Source organism: Humulus lupulus, chromosome X, assembly GCF_963169125.1.
Source record: "Humulus lupulus chromosome X, drHumLupu1.1, whole genome shotgun sequence".
NCBI classification, from domain to species: Eukaryota; Viridiplantae; Streptophyta; class Magnoliopsida; order Rosales; family Cannabaceae; genus Humulus; species Humulus lupulus.
Genome location: NC_084802.1, coordinates 206,315,610 through 206,321,700, shown reverse-complemented (window position 1 = coordinate 206,321,700; position 6,091 = coordinate 206,315,610).

Sequence of the window (6,091 nt, the reverse complement as noted above, 5' to 3'; positions counted from 1 at the left end):
AGATTATTACTTAATTTTGAAATTACTTTACTATCCTTATAATAATTTTTTAGTAATTTTTTATGAGGCTATATATGTAATTTTAAATCAAATAAACAGGAGAGTCAAAATTCTTCCATTCGCAGAAGGATTGTAAATGGTGGTCGGGCCCATGAGGATTCTTAATCCTTCCACCTCTCATCTCCCTCCGAGAATCTCATTTGCCAAACAAATAGATTTCACCACTCTCACCACCTCTATCACTCATTCCCTCACCATCCACTCATGTCTCCCTCCGACCAAACATAGCCTAAATAGGTAATAACTTTTAAAAATAAAAAATAAAAAATATTTATGAAGTGTATATATAACTCCCAAAATTTAAATAAAAAAATACAAACCAAATCATTTATAAAAATGAAAAACAATTTTTTATTAGTTTCTCTATATTCTCTCTATTTTAACCATAAGAAAACAATCAACCAAATAAATCCTTAAAAACACATAATTTTACTTTATGGTTAATATTTTTCAAATCATAAATTTTCAAACTAATATCCCACTTTTTTACAAAGTTCAAAACCAATAAGCTCCTTCACTTTTAAAAATTGGATTTATTTTATGAAAGAAAGGGAATGATAGGGCTAACAGGGTGGCTCTTCTCTTTGGGCGTTACCATGAGAGCTCCAACCCTAGCCAAGGAATGTTCGCCAAACCTTACTCGACGAGTCGCCCTCACCTACAATATGGTGCGTCATTTGAGCCCCATCAATCAACTAGTGCTGAAGGGATCCTAAGCCAGAAGACAATAGTGGCTGGACTAACGCACAGAGTGCTCACATTTAAGACTATTTAGACTATTACTCTACACTACCAAAAAAAATCAACCAGATTCGAACCCTGAACACATGCCATTTTACCACTAGGCCACTTTCTTGGTTTTACTTGCCTTTAACAACCAACAAAACATTTTAGCTTTGTGATTTGCATAATGACACGAGCCATAATAAATAATAATTAAAAAAGAAAAAACAGGTGGTGGGGGAAGTAGCTAAATAGTTAATTGGGCCAAGGCCAGGAGCGTCGTACTAGTACTACCATGTCAGCTAAGCCCTATCCAAAAGATTCCCTTTTTTCCGTAATTATAATTAGTGCTTACTTTTTCAAGGCCAAGATCCTTACAATTATTATCTCATCAACTCTACCAAACATAAAATGATTTATATCAGCAGATGTACTCAATTTTCTTAAAAAACAAAAAGTATTATTTTAAGTTTCAAAATTTTATTTTATATCACTTAAATCTACAAACTTTCTAAAAGCGTATTATATAGATTTTTTTAGTTAAAAAATAGTTTACAAAATATATAATAAAAATTAATATATGACTCAGTTCATTTTTAATTAGGTTATAAATTATTTTCTGTTTAGCCGTAAATTGTTTTCTAATATACTTTATGTAAACAATTTTTAAACTAAAATGACTTATAAGTTTTGGAATCTAAGTAATAAAAAATAAAATTTAGAAACCTAAATGAGACCTCCAGTAATATAAACCCAACCTTAAACTATCACTTTTTTTTGTTTTTTTGTTGAAAAAAATACTACAATTTAATTTTCTTAATTTAACTGGCGTCGTTTCATGACTTGGAAATCTACTTATTTATTTGTTTATTATTTATACTTTTTTCGTACTTTTCCCATTTGGATTTGTTTGTGGGTTTTTCTTTTGGGGGCCCACATAATTAGGAGCGTCTAAAGGGCCGAGGAGTGGGCTAGACGTGTCTTCTGAACCAGCATAATGGGCTCCCCAAGTCCCCTCTTGACAGTAACTAAACCTCACTCAATTGGGCCCTACGCTTTTTAAATTAATACACCTCATCCACCACTACGTCTACATCTACATCAATCAATGCTGTTTCTCTCCTCTTACAATTCCACAACAACTATTCTTTTTGTACTTGTTAACTATTTTCTATTTTATTTTTTTAATGAATATGAGCTACATTTTCATTAAATGTTGTTCTATTTATGCTTCATTTTGCTTCAATCTACAATATTCATACTTCAAATAATATTTTATTCTTATTTTGTTAATACGTATTATATAAGTTAAAAATATATAATATTTAAATAATGTAAAAAAGATTAATATACTGTGTTATATAAAAATTTATTTTGAAGAATAAATTAGAAAAGCTATAGATATTACTAAGAGCAGTCTCCATGGCTGTTGTAAAGTAGTCATTATGTAAAAATTTATTTAAGACTATCAAAGTTATTTTGATGTTAAATGAACACCAAAATAAAAAAAAATTAGTACCATTTCAACTACAACACTAAAATTTACACAAAAAATATATTCTATATTATTATATCAATTTATCTTATAAATAAAATAATATACATATATATATATTTATTTATAAAATGTTAATATAAAAAGTAAAAAAAAATGTCTTTGCTACAGTATACCATCATATATGGTGGGACATTGTAGCATTTCAGTAAAATTGGGTAACATTTGGTATGCCATTGGTTAAAAGAGCAACATTTTGCTAGGATGCAGTACCATTGGAGTTAGGGTTGAGCATAAAATCCGAAAAATCGAAAAAATCGTATACATCGACCTACCGAACACCGAAAAAATAAAAACCGTTTGAACCGAAAATCGAAAAAACCGCCGACGGTGCAAACCGCCACTGTTCGGTCGATTTTGAAATTTTGGGTGAACCGACCAATAAAATCGAAACCGACCGAACATAATAAAATAATAATATAATATTATATAATTATTAATTATTAAATTTTTTAAAATTTGTACTTTTAATTATGGACTTTTAATTTGTTTCAAACTTTAAAATTTGTAAATGTAATTATGTTCTATATATTTATGTTGTAAAAATGCACAAAAATGAATTCTAACAATCCAAAATTTTTAATTTTTTAACTAAAACTTTCAAAAAAAAAAAAACAATAATCAATTCGGTTTGGTCGGTTTAACCGACCAAACCGCGGTCCAAAACGGTCTGTTTTTTTTTTAAACAGGTTTGGTTTGGTCGGTTTTTAGATTGCACCAATCCGGACCGAAAACCGAATTCTGGATTTTTTGTTGTGAAAAAACCGCCCAAACCGACCGATGCTCACCCCTAATTGGAGTTGCCCTAAAAGACTTAAAATCATTCTCCATGAGATACTCTAAATACTTAGCTATAATAACATAGCACAAACACCAATAATTCTAAAGCTAGAAGTAGTTAAACTTCAACCTTGAATGTAAATATTTTTTTTATCTTTTTTCTCTCATTAGCTATTTGTTTATTATTTTTTTAGCTTTTTTAATTTTTTATTTATTTTAACTAATAAATATTTTTTATAAATATAATCTTTAAATGATTTAAAAACTATATAGAGAAATTAATATATGGTGTAATGTAAGAAGATAGGATAAAATAGAAAAAAAAATAAAGTTTTAGTGAAGTATATTCGGAGATAGTGTATACCTTCAATTTGGAGGGCTATAACATTTTTTTATGACTATAAATAGAAACCAATCTTTTTCAATTTATTTATTTATTTTCATTGATATGGGACCTGCAGAGCATCCACATCAATATAATTACAGAATTCAATATATATATAAATATATATTTTTTATTTTTACATTGGAAAGAAGTATAGTTAATAGTTATCACTTAGCCAATTTTTTACAATTTATTTCAGTAGATATTCAATTCTGTCTTGACAGCCACTATTTGTTGCTCAAATTGACAGTGCATTTAATTTAATACCTCATCCGCATCAACAGTGTTACACAATTACTATTTCACTATTTTCTCCCCTTTCAAGATCGGAATTATCATTGGACTATTAAATTATTTAACCAGTGCCAATTTTTTACACTTTAGTTTAGTAATTATTCTTTTTCTTTTTCCCTTTATATATTCTATATATATACATATAGCTAAATAGTTGAGTACATCTGTTTTTTACACTTGCATATTTAAGATCCATTAATACTCTAATTTCAGTTTATATACTTTTAGTGTATTAATTTTATATAAGGTAGTTTGCATTTTACAATTTGTATACACATCATCTTGCTAAAAACCATAAGTTAGCCCATTTTAAAATAGTTAAATAGGTTCAAAATTAGAGATGTCATGGGCGGGGAGTGCTCCTCCATCGCGGTTACCATCCTATTTATAATTTTAATCTTCGTTCTATTCTTATTTATTCTCTGTCAAGAATGGGGTGGAGAATTCCTATTAAGGCAAAGAGGAACCTATTAAATTAAAATAAATCATAAATTATATATAAATTAAAATATTACACAATATTTATGATTTCAAATATTAGACGTTATTCCAAATAAAATTTAAAATATTAAAAAATTACTAATATATTACAATATCACATAAAAAAATATATAAAATACATATAAAATATTACAAAATACATAAAGATTTCAATAGGATCCAGTTAGGGCGAGTAGTGCCATCCCCGCCCCCGCCCCATTTAATATTTGGGAATTGAAAAATTATCTCCGTCTCCACCCTCTTCCTCATTTAAACGGGGATTTCACACTCCATTAGAGGTATGTCCCTGCAGGGCCCCGTCCCCGTGGGAAAAAAATATGCATCCATATTCAAAGTCCAACAATTTTATACATAGTTTCAAATTACATAATCTCATATCTCATATTGCAATTAAAAATAAGTTACTGTGATAACCTTTTTATATTTAGCAATTTTATAAATCTATATCCAACTGAAAAAAAGAAAAAAATATATAATTCTAACCAATATATTTTCTACCAAAGTTGGTTTAAAAAGTTTAGTTTTGTAATAACAAAACTCTGAAGTAAATTGACAAACAATCCCCTAAAATTAATTAATTTTAGTAAAAAAAAATTAAGTCAAATTAATGTTGTATTATTACAAAATTAATAATTTATATTTATTTGTATGAGTAATAAAATTATAATTTTAGTATTTTAAATAACACTAAGACTCCTTAAATCATATTAATTAAAAAAATCTTCAAAATAAATCATAATTAATATAAATTTTGCATTATTATAATTTTATAAAAATTTAATTAAACATTATTATATTTAGCGATTTATATTATCTATGTCAGCAAATCATAACAATTTTATTAAATAATATTATATCTGTAACAATTTTTTTTTTATAAATATGACAGTATTCTATAAGTTTTGAATACTATTATAAAATCTTTACAATTTAACATTTTTTTTTATATTTAACTATGCATGTGAATTTCTAAAAAAAATTATCATGAAACTTTAATATAATTTTATAGAATTATCCTAAACTAGAAAACATAAATAGGCTTCACTCTTTTGAAATAACTAAAAATATATATTTTTAAATAATTTTTTTATTTGTAACGTTGTTCTTATAATTTTTATAAGATATTTTAAAATTCAGGTTTGAGAAATTTATATTTTTCTGTACATTTTCATCAAATGAGTGGTACATTTTTATTATTATTTAAGTACAACAAAATCATATATAAATATATAAATAACTAATAAACAAAATAATAATAATCATCAATGTTTGTTAGGAAATTGTTTCATGCATTATTCCATTTGAAAAAATTATTATTATTTAAAAATTTAAATGAAAATAATTTTAAAATAACAATAAATCATATAAAGTGAATTTGAATATAACTATAATTTTTTTAATATTTTTGTAATGCCTAAATATATTTTTTTATATTTATATTCATTAATTGTCTAATGTCAATGCTTTTAATTTATAAAAGATTTATATTTGTCCTAGATACAAGTATTATTTAGTTTTATTTATAGATTTTATTAATTATATTTATTAAATTTGTATCATTGTTATATATATTTCAAATAAATAAACAATATTATATATAAAACAATGACATAAACATAATAATAAAAAAATTAAACCAAAACATTTTTTTAAATATATATAATATGATAATTTTTTTAAATATAAATGATAATTTTTTAATAAAAATTAAGATTATGTATTATGTATTATTATTATTATAATAATATGATATTTTATAATATTTGAATTTATATTAATATAATTGTGGATGC